We start from the raw sequence: 17,136 nt of genomic DNA on the forward strand, positions 1-17,136 counted from the left end.
ATCAAACCCTCATTTCAAAATTTAGTCCTTGCAGGAAGAATACAGACATCTCCTTATTTATAAAATGTTCTAACAAATAGATGAGTTTTAAGAGATTTATTAAAAAAAAAAGATTTATCCCCCCACCTTTGACAAAACCGCAAAAGCAATTTTTAGCGCCAGCTGGCGCGCTGAATGCTGTGTGCTGCTCCGATGCTCATAGAGTTCAGCATTCAGCGCGCCAGCCGGCACTTAAAACCGCTTTTGCGGTTTTGTAAAAGGGGGGGGGGGGGGGTGAGATGGGGCTTAAAGTCTGGTTCATTAAGATTGTTCTTTCGTGGCATTCCATAACATTGGACCTGCCAATGAAATTGCTGCCATCCAGTTGTTTTTTTTTTTGTAGTGTATGTCAATTGTGAACGTAGTTCACGATTTGGTTTGTATTTTCTCAAAGCTTGCATCAGATAACATGATGCCTCTCCATAGAGTACATGACGTATTATTGTCAAAATTATGTACTCAATATGAAATTCAATGGGCAGTTAATCATAATGAGAAACCCCTGTGATCATCCTTGCAGCTATATTCTGTACTACCTGTAAAGGCATGTATCTTAGATTTTGTCATACCCAAGAATAATGCATTGCAAAAATCTATTTTAGCACTAACAAAACTTTGGATAACTATTTGAAAATCAAGTATTGGTGAAACTGTATTTTTTTTTTCAGTTAACGTATACCCCCTTCTTCTACAAAGCCGCGCTAGCAGCCTCCACATGGCAACGGCCCCGAAGCCCTTTATATCTCTATGGGCTTTGGGGCCGTTGCCGCGGGGCAGCCGCTATTGCGACTTTGCAGAAGAGGGGGATAGTTAAGCTCTGGAATTCATTGCTGGGGGATGTGATAGAAGAAGTTAATAGAGCTGGATTTAAAAAAGCTTTGGATAATTTTCTGGAGGAAAAGTCCATAAACCATGATTATTGTAGATCTGGAGAAAAACACTATCCCTGGGCATAGTAACTTGGAATCTTGCTAATTTGGGGGATTTTGCCAAGTACTTGTAATCTGGATTGATCTCTGTTGGAAATGGGATACTGAGCTCGATGGACCTTTCATCAGACCTGTATGGAAATGTGTACGTTTTTATGTTAAACTAATATTTCATTTTATTTTTTACATAACTTAGAAGCTGTACATTTTTAAATCTGTGTTCTGAGCTTTCAATAATAAACATACATCAATATTAATTTTATTATTTTGGTTTATGAATGAATATTAAGCACTTCAAATGACTAAATCCAAAACTTCCTCCCCTCCTCTAGATTCTTTTAGGGATGGCCTTTTGATAAACCCTTGTGAGAACAATAATATACTAGGGATATCAAGTTTATTAAAATTTGATATACCGCTTTCATGTTTTTAAAGCAGTGTACATAAGTAAAAAGGCTAAAATATAGAATTGCTCGGGGTGATACAAACACAAGCCATACAGCCATAGGGATCCTTTTACGAAGGTGTACTAAGCTTTTTAGCGCACGCACCAGATTAGCGCACGCTATAGTGCGCACTAGCTGAAAACCTACTTCCTGCTCAAAAGGAGGCAGTAGCGGCTAGCGTACGGCAATTTAGCAGGCGCTGTTCGCGCATTAAGGCCCTAAAGCGCCTTCATAAAAGGAGCCCATAGTGAAGAGAGGTGGGGTAGAAATACAATTTCTAATATGAAAAACCTTTAAGGGAGATCCAAACGGTGGTGGGGGGAGGGATTAGAGGCATGCCTGGTAGGCAATACTTATGGCGTTGTTAGCAATCGAAAGCATCTTTGAAAAGAAATGTTCTAAGGTTTGATTTCAATTTAGAGAGGGAAGAGTCTTCTCAGAGATGGGAGGGCATATTGTTCCATAACGTTGGGGTTGTGACACAGAAAATTGATTTCCTAGTCAAATCATAAACTTTGGGCTCCTTTTACTATAGTGCGCTAGCATTTTTAGCCTGCGCTGCAGATTAGTGCGAGTGCGTAAAAACTAACACCAGCTCAATGGTGGCATTAACGTCTAGCGCAGCTAAGTAAAAAGGAGCCCTATGTGACGGGTTGAAGGGATTTCTAATAAGTTTTGATTACTGGAATGAAGGGATCATGATGGCGCGTGTGGAGTAAGATATCTATTGATAAATCCTGGGGTTTGTGTCAGTTTAGTTTTAATTGTTAGAAGTCAAATCAGAACATCAAAACTACCAGCCCATACAAATTTACTCACTCCCTTGAACTTGCTACTAGTTGGCAGTGCTGGCTATGTGGACTATGAAGGAGATGTATGTTTTAGGACTACAGGTCATATTTCTGCAATGGTGACAGGTCTCAGTATGACATACATCCAATACAACAGTGATATGCACATATCTTCCACTCACTGGCAATAGATGCCCAGATGATGAAAGGTTTAAATCTACCTTTACGATTAAATTTGCAAACCCTTTGAAGATAGTGTTTGCACTTAAATTTTCAAGGGAATGATGTGCTACTCATAAAATCAGTGGTTGATTATTGTTGATTGCAAAATAGAAATTTTATAGTAGTGCTTTTTAGAAACAGATATGTGAAAAATAATAGAAAAAAAGTACAACTAATTCATTTTGCTTTTCAATGTAGTACAAATGCACGGTTTACTTGTGACTAGCAGTCTGGGAAACCTGAGGTTCATGGACACAGAATTAGAGTTTATTTACTTGAGGGAGATTAATAACTCCCTTTCCTCTAAACAGATCAGCTGAAATTTCAGCCTCTGACTCAGTGGGGAGAGAGAATGTTCTGTACATTATTACCCCTAGGAGATGCTTAAAAAATCTGGAAAGGGGAGTAAAAGGCCTGGTCATTGCTGAGGTTGCAAAGTTCTCTCTAGCATCATGATGAGACTTGGACAGTGTCCACTGAAGGAAGCAAACACTGATATTAAGTAACCACCAGCAAGGTACTGCTGTGCCACCAGAGGGACAGAGAAAGAGGGTGGTGGTTAATGGAAGTCGCTCGAAGGAAGGAAAGGTGAGTAGTGGAGTCCCTCAGGGATCGGTGCTGGGGCCAATCCTGTTCAATATGTTTGTGAGAGACATTGCTGAAGGGTTAGAAGGAAAAGTGTGCCTTTTTGCAGATGATACCAAGATTTGTAACAGAGTTGACACCGAAGAGGGAGTGGAAAATATGAAAAAGGATCTGCAAAAGTTAGAGGAATGGTCTAATGCCTGGCAACTAAAATTAAATGCAAAGAAATGCAGAGTAATGCATTTGGGGATTAATAATAGGAAGGAACCGTATATGCTGGGAGGAGAGAAGCTGATATGCACGGACGGGGAGAGGGACCTTGGGGTGATAGTGTCCAAAGATCTAAAGGTGAAAAAACAGTGTGATAAGGCAGCGGCTGCTGCCAGAAGGATTCTGGGCTGTATAAAGAGAGGCGTAGTCAGTAGAAGGAAGGTGTTGATGCCCCTGTACAGGTCATTGGTAAGGCCCCACTTGGAGTATTGTGTTCAATTTTGGAGACCGTATCTGGCGAAGAACGTAAGAAAACTTGAGGCGGTTCAGAGGAGGGCGACGAAAATGATAGGAGGCTTGCGCCAGAAGATGTATGAGGAGAGACTGGAAGCCCTGAATATGTATACCCTAGAGGAAAGGAGAGACAGGGGAGATATGATTCAGACGTTCAAATACTTGAAGGGTATTAACGTAGAACAAAATCTTTTTCAGAGAAAGGAAAATGGTAAAACCAGAGGACATAATTTGAGGTTGAGGGGTGGTAGATTCAAAGGCAATGTTAGGAAATTCTACTTTACGGAGGTGGATGCCTGGAATGCGCTCCCGAGAGAGGTGGTGGAGAGTAAAACTGTGACTGAGTTCAAAGAAGCATGGGATGAACACAGAGGATTTAGAATCAGAAAATAATATTAAATATTGAACTAAGGCCAGTACTGGGCAGATTTGCACGGTCTGTGTCTGTATATGGCCGTTTGGTGGAGGATGGGCTGGAGAAGGCTTCAATGGCTGGGAGGGTATGATGGGTTGGAGTAAGTCTTAACAGAGATTTCGGCAGTTGGAACCCAAGTACAGTACCGGGTAGAGTTTTGGATTCTTGCCCAGAAATAGCTAAGAAGAAAAAAATTAAAAACTTAAATTGAATCAGGTTAGGCAGACTGGATGGACCATTTGGGTCTTTATCTGCCGTCATCTACTATGTTACTAGGTTTACATCGCAAAAAACGTTCATAAATAAAGCCTTCTTTTACTAAGCCGCGGTAGAGGTTTCTACTGCGGCCCAGAGCGCTAAAAGCTCCAACACTCATAGGAATTCTATGAGCATCTGAGCATTTAGGGCTCCTTTTACTAAGCTGCATTAGGGCATTAACGCGCGCTGAATTGCCGTGCGTGCTAGACCTTAACGCCAGCATTGAGCTGGCGTTAGTTCTAGCCGCGTAGCGCATGGTAATATCCTGCATGTGCTAAAAATGCTAGTGCACCTTAGTAGAAGGAGCCCTTAGTGCTCCAGGCTGCAGTAGTAACCTCTACTGCAGCTTAGTAAAAGGGGGGAGGGGGTTAAAATACCAACATTGTGCCTGTCATATGTGTATATATGAACACATAAATGCTTAATGAATATATTCTGGCTATGTACCGTTCTGTAGAATAGTGCCTAGATGTGATGGTATGTACTTTCAAGGTGGGTGTTCACATGGGCAGAGGGAACATTTACACAAATAAGTTAGAAAATACTGTTTACGTTTTTAAAAAAAATTTTATATACCACATAACAGCCAAAAAGTATCCAAGCGGTTTACAATATATATTTCACATTCATTAAGAAAAGAATTCCATTCAAAAATAGAAAAGGAAAGAATAAAAGCTTGTTGTTTTGTTTTTTTTTTTAATTCATAAAATTTTATAACAATCAAAATATCAATAATAAACCACAACTAATTAATACAAACTGAAAATTTTCGTAAAAAAAAATCAATCACTACATAAATATAGATTGCAGTCCCAAACTCATTTCTTCAATTTGAAAAAGCCAATTGAAAAAAATGTGAGGGGCATAATTGAAAGGGACGTCTAAGCCCGTTTACATCCAACTTGCAAGTTGTCCAAAGTGAAAAAAGAGCCTAGGACACATTTTTGAGAAATACGTCCAAAATTTTTTTGCTTTTGAAAATCATCTAATTATACGTCTTGCAGATCTGATCGTCCAAGTCGCTAAATCGTCTATCTTTCTACCACATTTTTGTCTAACTTTTTGACCAAGTCCAAATCACCTAGAACAAGCCCTGTTGGACGTGGGAGGGGTCTGCAAAGTGATAGACTGAACACCCAGACATGCCACCTAAATAGTGGGATACCTTACAGGGCACTGCTGTGAACTTCACAAAAAGGGTGCCATGGCTTCTCCTCACTACAGCTCCTTTATAGGTCATGATGAGCCCCCCAAACCACCTCTAGAATCCCCTAGACCCACTTATCTACCACCCCAATAGCCTTTATGGCTGTAGGAGCCACTTATATGCCAGTACAAAAGGGTTTTGGGGGTGTATAGGGGAGTGCACATGTTTCATTATCAATGCAGGGGCTTATGTGCATGGGTCCTCCTTTCCATGAGTCCCTAACCCATCCCCAAGACGACTTAAGCTGCCTCTGTGCTGGATGACTAGGCTTCCTATGAGATATGGGGAACGACTACCCTATTGTCATTTAAAGATTGTAATAAATGCCTTGGGGCATAAAATAACACCAAGTTAGAAAGATATGAAGGTTGTAATTGAAATAATGCTCTATGTGCCAGCATCAAGATCTTAAATTTGATCCTAAATTCCATTGGTAACCAACGCAATTTTAAATACAAAGGTGTCACATGATCATGAATATATGCACGGCCTAGCAATCGAATCGCAGCATTTTGCACTGTTTGTAAGCGCTTCAACTGTCCTGTCCCTATACTTGCATATACAAAATTACCATAATCTAACTTAGATAATACAAAGGCATGAATTAGCTTATGCAATGATTTCTCATCCAAAAAATCTCAAATGGCTCTGAGCTGTCTTAGGGCTCCTTTTACTAAGGTGCGCCAGCGTTTTTAGCGCACACAGGATATTACCATACGCTACACCGTGGCTAGAACTAACGCCAACTCAATGCTGGCATTAAGGTCTAGTGCGCGGGGCAATTCAGCACGCACTATTCCACACATTAATGCCCTAACGCAGCTTAGTAAAAGGAGCCCTTAGTGCCCCAAAACCTTTAGCAACTACGGATGAAACCTGTTCCTCAAAATTCTGATGGCAATCGATTATAATCCCCAAATACCTGAAACTATTAGTTTTATACTATAGTTATTTAAGGAAAGATCTAATTGTGGTGTTGTCTTATCTCCTGAGATACAGCATGCTATTGTCTTGGACATATTTGGAACCAACTTATGTTCACTCAACCATTCTTCTATTCTACTTAAGCCATTTAAAAGAGAACCTAAATCTAAATATAATGTTGCAGGTGATAGTCTATATGCTAATAATGCTGTCTGCATAAATGTATGTACTGATTCCTAGCTCCTGAATTCATCTTGCCAAAGGGCTCAGAAATATATTAAATAGAACTGGTGATAAGGCTGACCCTTGAAATACCCCACAAATCTAATGATCTATTCTGGGATGATCTTTAGCAATCTGGATGTGTGCTTTTATATCAGCTCAATGCAGGGCAAGATTAAGTACACTGGGCCCCCCCCCTGTCACACCCCGCCCCCAAACTACCATGCCCCACCCCCTGCCCCGTCCCATGTATTTACCCATTTTCTTATTTACTTCTTTATTTCCACTTTATTTCTTTTATTTTAAAATTCAAAACAAACAGCAAAGATTACCCTACCAGTGCCAGTGTACAGTTTTTCTTCTATGCAATCTTCAAACATCTCTCAACAAATCTCCCCTTCCTTCCTAGGGAAAGAGATCTTCAGCTGGTAGGGCTTTCAGAAGCCCACCAATTTATATTTTGCATATGGTTAAGAGGAATGGGGCATGGCGGGAAGAAAATTTAGTGCCCATCATTTTATTGGCCTAATACATTTCTCACTTAGTTTTCAGAGGTTTAAAGCTTTTTCTTCAGATCAGTAAACTATACTGCTGTTACAGTATCCCTGTCCTGACCTGAGGAAAGGAGTTATGGTCTCTGAATTAGTAAAAAAAAAAAAAAGTATTAAAATTAGTTCAATAAACAGTATCACCTTATTTCCATTTTCTATTAATAAACGATTATCAACACAGCTACAATAATACTTTATCCTAAAGCAAAAATAAATAAATAAAACAAATAGAAATATTTTTCTACCTTTGTTGTCTGATTTCTGCTTTCCTCATTCTCTTCCTTCCATCCACTGTCTACCCTCTCTCTGCATCTTCCATATGGCATCTGCTCTCTTTCTATACGTTTTCTAGAAATTGTCTGCCTTTCCCTTCCATCTCCCCCCCCATTGGTGTGACATCCATCTTCTTCCCTTCCCTCCTCCAATGGTCTGGCATCTCTCTTCCCTTCCCCCTACTTCCATCAGCATCTGCCCCCTTTCTTTCCCTCTAACCCAATTCCATCCAGTACCCTTCCCCCTTATGTCGCTCTCCTCTTTCCCTGCACACAGATTCCACCTGCATCTGCCCCCTTTCCCTCCAACCCAATTCCATCCAGTATCCTTCCCCCTTATGTCTCTCTCCCCTTTCCTGCACACCAATTCCATCAGCATCTGCCCCTTATGTCTCTCTCCCCTTTTACTTCCCCCCACTTCCATCTGCATCTGCCTCTTTATGTCTCCCTCCACCACCCTTCCATACCACGCTGCCCCCTTTCTCTCCTTCCACCACCCTTCCATGCTCCTTTCTCACACCCTCCAAACAAATGCAGAACAGCTGGTGGCAACGGCATTGACAGCAACACCCGGTCCCCCCGATATCAACGGCAACACAGCCCCCACCGACATCAAAGGCAACACAGCTGGCTGCTGTTGGAAGGTCTCGCAATGACTGCCTCCATCGTCTCTGCTCCAGAAGAATTTAGTGATGTCGGAGGGAGATGGACGGCAGAAGCAGTCATCGCAGGACCTTCCTGCAGCAACCAGCCACATTGCCGTTGATGCTGGGGGGCAGTGTTGCCATTGATGAGGGGCCACGTTGCCGTCGATGCTGGGGGGATGCCTAAAAAAAAATTGGCAAGGTGAGTCGCTCATATATTTGTCCTCCTTAAGCGGGCCCTCCTGACGATTTTGGACCCTAGGCACATGCCTATTGGGCCAACCCATTAATCCGACCCTGGCTCAATGGCTAGTATAAGTGACCACACCTAAACCAGGTGTGCATTTTGGTCTGTTATGGTACTCTTCTTTATAGAATGATCTCCAAATAAGTGCATTGTAGGTACAATAATATAGATGTCCCTTTAATAGAATTACTCTCAACATACGAGGTCTGACAATTAAGTTTGCAAATTCATCCTAGAAAAAGTGCTACATACCTCATTGATGAATATCAGTATGGTCACCTTCAAAGTACTCCCCTTGGGAAGCTATGCACTGATGTCAGCACCTAGTCCATCCTTCAAAGCAATTTTGGAACTCTTTTTCTGGAATGCCCATCAGAGCTGTCATCATATTACCCTTGATGTTCTGAATGCATCAAAATATCTTCCTTTCAATATCTTCCTTTATCTTTGGGTAAAAAAAGTCATTTGGAGCCAGATCAGGTCCTCTTCTCCACCCCCCACGCCCATCTGCTCCTTCCCCGCCCCCTCCTGCTGCATGTGCATGCTTCTTCCCTTCCCCCGTACCTCTATAATGTTCCAGGCACAAGCAGCAACCCCAGTCTGCTGCTCATGCCAATTTCAGCTCTTCCTCTGATATCACTTCTTAGGCGCAGATCCAGGAAGTGACATCAGAGTCGAGTCGATGCTAGTGCGAGCAGCAAGTTGGGGGTTAAGAACATAAGAACATAAGAATTGGCGCTGCTGGGTCAGACCAGTAGTCCATCGTGCCCAGCAGTCTGCTCCCACGCCGGCCCTTAGGTCAAAGACCAGTGCCCTAACTGAAACTAGCCTTACCTGCGTACGTTTTGGTTCAGCAGGAACTTGTCTAACTTTATCTTGAATTCCTGTAGGGTGTTTTCCCTTTTAACAGCCTCCGGAAGAGCATTCCAGTTTTCTACCACTCTCTGGGTGAAGAAGAACTTCTTTACGTTTGTACGGAATCTAACCCCTTTTAACTTTAGAGAGTGCCCTCTCGTTCTCCCTACCTTGGAGAGGGTGAACAATCTGTCTTTATCTACTAAATCTATTCCCTTCATTATCTTGAATGTTTCGATCATGTCCCCTCTCAGTCTCCTCTTTTCAAGGAAGAAGCCAAGTTTCTCTAATCTTTCACTGTACGGCAACTCCACCAGCCCCTTAACCATTTTAGTTGCTCTTCTCTGGACTCTTTTGAGTAGTACTGTGTCCTTCTTCATGTATGGTGACCAGGTATTCCAGGTGGGGGTGTACCATGGCCCGGTACAGTGGCATGATAATCTTCTCCGATCTGTTTGTGATCCCCTTCTTAATAATTCCTAGCATTCTATTTGCCCTTTTCGCAGCCACCGTGCATTGCACGGAGGGCTTCATTGACTTGTCGATCAGTACTCCAAAGTCTTATTCGGGGGGGGGGGGGTGTCTCTCCGAGTACCGCACCAGACATCCTGTATTCGTGTATAAGATTTTTGTTACCGACATGCATCACCTTACACTTATCCATGTTAAACCTCATTTGCCATGTCGCGGCCCATTTCTCGAGCGTGTTTAGGTCATGTTGCAGGTCTTCGCAATCCTTCTGTGTCTTCATTACTCTGAATAACTTTATATCTTCTGAAAATTTAATCACTTCGCTCGTCGTACCAATTTCCAGGTTGTTTATAAAGATGTTAAAGAGCACGGGTCCAAGCACCGAATCCTTCGGCACTCCACTCGTGACTTTTTTCCAGTCCGAGTATTGTCCATTTACCCCTACTCTCTGTTTCCTATCTGCCAACCAGTTTTTAATCAATATTTCACCCTATATTCTATGGCTTGCAATTTTTCGAAGTAGTGCCACTGTACAGAACCATGGCGAGACCTCATCTGGAGTACTGTGGGCAGTTCTGGAGGCCACATTACCGCAAAGATTTGCTTAGAGTCGAGTCGGTTCAGCGGATGGCCACTAGAAATATCTCGGGGCTCAAGGGTCTCTCGTACGAAGAGAGACTGAACAAATTGCAGCTCTACACTCTGGAGGAACGCAGGGAGAGAGGGGACATGATAGAGACGTTTAAGTACATCACAGGTCGTGTCGAGGTGGAAGATGACATCTTCCTTCTCAGGGGACCCTCGGCCACTAGAGGGCATCCGCTCAAACTCAGAGGAGGGAAATTTAAGGGTGATACCAGGAAGTACTTTTTCACGGAAAGAGTGGTGGGTCGCTGGAACAAGCTTCCGGAGCAGGTGACCAAGGCCACTAGCGTGCTTGACTTTAAGAATAAATGGGACATCTACGTGGGATCCCTACAGAGGCCTAGTAAGGGGGTGGGTCAGTAGAGTGGGCAGACTTGGTGGGCTGTGGCCCTTTTCTGCCATCATCTTTCTATGTTTCTATGTCGTTCATGCGGGACCTTGTCAAATGCCTTCTAAAAATACAGATATACAATGTCGACCGGGTCGCCCTTGTCTATCTGCCTGTTTACTCCCTCGAAGAAGTGCAGCAAGTTCGTCAAGCAAGATTTTCCCTTTGCTGAAGCCATGCTGGCTGGTCCTCATCAGATTGTGTCCATCAAGGTAATTGATGATGCGGTCCTTTATCAGCACCTCTACCGCACTAGACGCTAACGTCACCATTGAGTTGGCGTTAGTTTTTTGCATGTAGCACGGGGGGCAGCATGCGCTAATCCACAGCGTGCACTAAAAACTCTACCACAGCTTAGTAAAAGGAGCCCATAGTTTCCAAGGTATTTTGAAGGGTGTTAATTATATTTTATATACCAAAAATATATGATTTCAGGTATAAGTGCTATGTAAACCTATTGAGGGACAGTTTATCATTCCTCCTGCAATTTTCATTTAGTGTACTATAGAACTATTTTAGGTGCTAACCCTATTTATTGAGTTGGATTTAAATTATTATTAATACTATATGATTATTAGGTAATGAATTAGGAGGCCTTCTTACTGGTTGCTTCCATCTGGGTTTTGCTTATGAATACATATTTATTTTTATTGGGTTAAATAATTGTTTTTATTAATAAATTGAAATAATATGGCAATTGTTAATGAATTTATTAAATATATTAGGGTATAGTTCTAGCAACATCAATTGATATTTGTGCTGGAAGAGAATCTGATGGGTTTAAGGTCTGGGGTTTGTTGTTGTTTTTGGTCTAAATAAATACTGGGTAAGATAGCTCAGGATAATATATGATGTATGACATTGTATAATGCTTAATTTAATATATTTAAATGAATACATTAAATAGGTGATAACTTGTTTTTACATTTTATTATATAATAAAATTTTCTGGGATTATAAGCTTAATTGATACATAATGGGTTAATTTAGGGATGAATTTAGGGTGCTTGTGGAGGATAGTAGTCACTGGTATATATGTTTGCATACAAGCTTTCAAGTTATATGTTAGGATAGGAGAGGACATTCTGGGCCAGCCAGGCAGTGATTGGCTGGCCCAGAACGTCCTCTCCGACGTCAGAATTGACGTCGGAAAGAAGACTTCCTGTCGGGTTTAGCAGCTGTAGCGGCAGGGCAGTAAGAGCAGCAGACAGGGGGAAAGATGGGGAGGCTTTTTTTTTTTTTTTGCGGCAGGGAGGGACAGGAAGTGATCGCCTGTCCCGTTGTCCCTGAGCACAGCTTCGGGACGCTGTCTCTGAAAACGGGACATTTATGCGTCCCGAAGCTGTCTGTGGGGACAACGGGACAGGAGGTCTAAAAATGGGACCGTCCCGTTCAAAATGGGACGTATGGTTACCTTACCCATTTGGTATGTTTGAGTGCCAATGTCAGCGCAAGCGCGCAGCATGTCGGCTAAGTTAAGATCTGCCTTGTTGCCTAAGCCTTGCAATGCCTTACGGCAATCTAAATTGGCATTGTCTTTGGCTAATTTAATCATTAAATCACTTTGAGCCTCCTTATTATCTACTAGTCTTTGTATGGCTTTCTGTAACCTGTTTATAAATTCTATATAAGGCTCGGTGGCTCCCTATTTGATGCTTGCATAACTTTTAACTGGTGTACCTGAGGCTGGTACTTTATGATAAGCTCGGAAGGCACATTGACTCCCTATCGTCAGCGTTTCTGTTGGAAGGACACCTTGTTAGGGAATAGTGGAGAAATTTCCTGTTCCATATAACTGATCTGGGGTATAAAGCCCTCCAGACTGCAAAGCTCTTCGTTGAGCTTCCCTTTGATACTCACTATCCCACATAACATATTGACCCGTAGTCAATACCATGCGCATAATGTCTTTCCAATCTTGTGGTATTAAAGTATGCACTCCAGCCATGGATTCAAATAACCCAGCTATGAAATTACTCCTTAAACCTGTCTCTGAAATAGATTTACGAATTTCTCGCAATATTACAAAGGATAATGGTTGATAAGTAGCTATCTGTCCTGGACCATTAGGATCTGGGGCATATGTGACTTGGTAGGCTTGAATTAAATCTTTTATGTCCTCTGCTGTTAATTGCCCTTCCTCTCTGGCCTTTTTTATCATTGCTTGAAATGCACTTAAAGGGTGCGCTATTGTTTCTTCCTTTTTTGCACTTAAAGGTACTGGAGTTAACTGTGCTGGAGGTATGATTTTTGGATATGTGTTCTGACTGGAATAGTCAGGGGGGAATGGTTAATGAGACCATTGACGCCTTGGAGGATGCCTCTGTATCTACCTTCTCCAAGGCACACTTGCACTTATGCCATAAAATTAATATGGCTGCCAACACCCTAGGCTCGGCATACAATGCTTTCCCGACTCTAATCTAGTCTTCTAATTTCAATAATCCCTTTTCTGGATACCGGCAGCAGTGCTCTCCTATCTTTTGTACTAAACATTTTAACTGTGAATCAGAGACCTCTCTATCTGTATGTCTCAGAATATACTTCAATTCTTTCACATGAGCATGCTGTAAATCTGACAGGGAATTTCCCATACTTACTCGAGGGGATCCCGGAGGATGAGGTGCACCAAGTCTTATAGTCAGACGGAGCAAGCAGGGCGAAGTGTCCCTGTTCCCGGCGACACTTGTAGGAATTGAACACAGCAAACACACACACACTCCCTCGTTTACACATCTAATGATTGATGGGTACAAAGGTACATGCTTTTACATAGGTATATGCTTTTACATCGTGATCACCCTCCCTTTACCTCGTGCTTTGCCTTGTGATCACCCTCCAACTCAGCACTTAGACAATTCCTGTGTTTTTGCACGTCCCCAATGCCTGTCAGCTGATGTCCTTTCCAAATAAGGACTGCTTGATTAAGATAAGGGTTAATATGTGACAGGGGTCTGGGAATGCCTCAGCATTCTGTCACAAGGTGCTAACATTTTCCCCTGCTTTAGAATGGCTACGTGGCATGAGGGGAGAGGGAATGAGGAATAATTCATAATTCTTTCACAGGGCCACATAATATCAGTGTGCGGATATTATCCCTGTTTCAGAACATTACTACAATAATGCTTGAGTATCTGAATAAACCAATCTGAGCTTCCCTGGGAGAATAGTATAGAAAATTTAATAAATAAATATATCTGCCCTTTTCCAGTCCTCAAGTACCACTCCCAGTTCTAGAGAAGCATTGAAAAGGTCAGACAACAGAGCCTCCAGAACTTCCCTAAGTTCTTTCAGTACCTTCAAATGTACATCATCTGGCCCCCATCACTTTGTTCTTCTTTAGTTAGCTAGGCTCTTTACCAATACAATCCTCTGAAAACACAGGTCAACACATGACTTTCATCAGAGTTAATATTGGGTGGGTTTTGTAGTATTTTTCATGCTGATTTCAAATCTATGTTTAGTTTTTCACTAGCTCTTCATAATTTTATAATGAGGCTCATTATATATAATTATAAATGTTAATTAGGCAATATATCATGGGTTTATAGGAAAAACATATAAGGAGGGTTAACGACGGTTGTCTTTGTTTTTTTTATGCTACAGACGGTGATTATCAGTCTTTATCATGCCAAGACATTGTACTAATCATCCAGATAGTTTCTGTTACGTCTGTGGTTCATTCATGATGAAAGCACAACATCGCCCAATTATCCTAGAACTGAAGAAGGTATACAAATTGTACTTTGGCTGTCGAATAGGTAACCAGGATAAGTCTTGGGCTCCACATATCATCTGTACCAGTTGTTCCAACGGACTTTGTGACTGGCTCAATTGACGAAAGGCAGCGATGTCATTTGCAATCTCAATGATATGGAGGGAACCACGAGACCATATTAAAGATTGCTACTTTTGCCTTGTGAACACAAGTGGATTCTCAGCTAAAACTAAGCACAAAATTATATATCCTACTCTGGATTCTGCTATTAGGCCTGTTCATTATGATGACTCACTGCCTGTCCCTGTACCTCCACAAGATGGATTTGCTTCTGTGGAACATGATGAGGAATGTGATGATGATGCAGCAGTTGGTCACAATCCAAAATTATCTGATCCTGATTATGTGAATGATGAAGATTCAGAACCAGAGACCTTTACACAAGCTGAGCTCAATGATCTTATTTGTGATCTAAATCTTTCAAAAGAAAAAGCAGAATTTCTTGCTTCAAGGCTTAAGCAAAAGCACTTGCTTGCAAAAGATGTGAATATATCTCATTACAGAAAAAGGAATCATAACTTAACAACATTCTTTACTGTAAATGGCTCATTGTGCTTTTGTCATGACATCTATGGGCTCTTCAACAGTTTGTCACAAGTGCTTTGTCCAGATGAATGGCGTCTCTTCATTGATTCTTCACAAAGAAGCTTGAAGGCAGTGTTAATGCACAACGGAAATTCCAAACCAAATATATCAATTGCCCATTCTGCTCATCTAAAGGAGTTTTATGAGAATATGAAGAATTCACTAGAATCAATCAATTATAAAACACACCAGTGGAACATCTGTGGTGATCTGAAGGTTATTGGCATGTTAATGGGAATGCAAGGAGGATTTACTAAATACTGCTGTTTCCTGTGCTTGTGGGATAACAGATTTACAGCTGAACATTATGTCAAGCATGTCTGGCAGCTGAGGGATACCTATAACCCAGGGACAAGCAGTGTGAAATTTATGCCATTGGTGGATCCTCATAAAATATTTCTTCCAGCGCTTCATATCAAGCTGGGGTTGATAAAGAACATTGTAAAGGCCATGGGTAAAGCAAACTTGCCAGGTTTTCAATATCTTGTTAAGAAATTTCCGTAAAGTAGCACTGCAAAACTGAAGGAAGGGATATTTATAGGCTCACAGATCAAGTCTGTTATGCAAGATGAAGATTTTAAGCAATCACTCTCAGCAGCTGAGCTTGAAGCTTGGGAGGCATTCAAGTGGTTATTGGAAAACTTTCTGGGCAACCATAAGTCTCCTTCATACAGGGAAGGAGTTCAGAATCTCCTTGACTCATATCAGAAACTTGGCTGTTGCATGCCATTAAAAATATACTTTTTGCACTCACTTCTTGACTTTTTTCCAGAAAATCATGGTATGGTGAGTAACAAACAAGGAGAACATTTTCACCAGGACATTCAGTTAATGGAGCGTCACTACCAAGGTTTCTGGAATGAGAGTATGATGGCCATCTACTGCTGGATGTTGTGCCGTGACACAACTCACAAAAAGAAATCATACTCTAATCATTTTTGAAGAAATATTGGTTGCTAAGTGACACAGTCCAGTATAATTATGCTATGCTGTGTGCTCATTTGACTTTGGACCGAAGATACTGTAACATTTCTTTAAGTTGATGCTGCAATTCTTAAAACCCTATAAACAGTGGGATAGGACAGGGTGGGGGGGGGGGGGGGGAGGGAAGATATCTGTTTGGTTATTCTTTGATTAACTTGCTGGATGGGGAGGGATATTTTTCTTCTGTATGGTTACTGATTGAATTTAAGTGCTTATGTTGTTTATTAATGTCAAAGTATTTCCTAGCACATTGTATTAGTTTGGAAAATCAATAAAGATTTTTTCAAAAAAACAAAACTTTATAAACTAACATTAGTCATAACTTTAAAAGTTTACGTGTCTGAAAAAAACTAATAACAGATCTGAAATCAGGGTGAAAAACTGTTGTAGAAAAATGTGCTGTGTTAGATGATTCAGAAAAATATTTTTGTTGCCTTGTGAAATTAGAGTGTACCTTCACTTCTATTCCTAATTGCCTTTGTCTTCTGAGGTCCCGCCATCAGCCGCTGACAGACCACCACTCATTCATCAACTCACAAGTGACCACCCACACGAGCCTCACCATCCATCCCCCAAACTACCAGCCATTTCCCTCACATAATACTTTCAATCCACATATACACACCACAATCGGACAGACATGTGTTTTGTAATTTTAAGCCCCTTCCCCAGAATACCCCTTTTTGCAATATGTATGGCCAAACATTTTGTCATTTTATGAGTGTGAAAACTTTATATTAAAGGACTTTTATAGTCTATACTTGCTCTCAGCTGTGTATGTTCTTTTCAGTACTGGCCTGTGGATTTTTTTTTTCTCAGTTTAGCACATGGGTCCTAATTCTTTGGACTCTGAATCTATTGGTATTATTCAAAACATCTCCCTTTTAATCTAAGTGACATCAAAACTCCTTCCCTGGCTGTTCCCAGTGGGGGAACCAGCTACTAAATCCCTCCCAGATTATTAACCATGCTACCCAAGCAAGTGACATCCTCGCAGCACTATACATTTGGGAAAAGAGGCAACATAGAGACACTTACATTTACTTAAGACACTTTAATGACCTGCATTACATTTTAACTGCTCTTATTTTTCCTTGCTGATAATTTTCATGGCATGGCAGCTTTCTATATTGATTAGACATCTTTGTCTTTCTCTCTCCTCTCTTTCAGTTAT

At 41.3% G+C, this 17,136-nt stretch overlaps 1 protein-coding gene across 3 annotated transcripts in view; it reads left to right on the forward strand.

Moving 5' to 3' along the window:
• MYLK4 (myosin light chain kinase family member 4) overlaps positions 1 to 17,136 on the forward strand; it is a 175,864-nt gene that overhangs the window by 69,832 nt on the left and 88,896 nt on the right. The window lies entirely within an intron of this gene.

The sequence above is a fragment of the Geotrypetes seraphini genome, chromosome 2 (assembly GCF_902459505.1).
Source record: "Geotrypetes seraphini chromosome 2, aGeoSer1.1, whole genome shotgun sequence".
Classification (NCBI taxonomy): domain Eukaryota; kingdom Metazoa; phylum Chordata; class Amphibia; order Gymnophiona; family Dermophiidae; genus Geotrypetes; species Geotrypetes seraphini.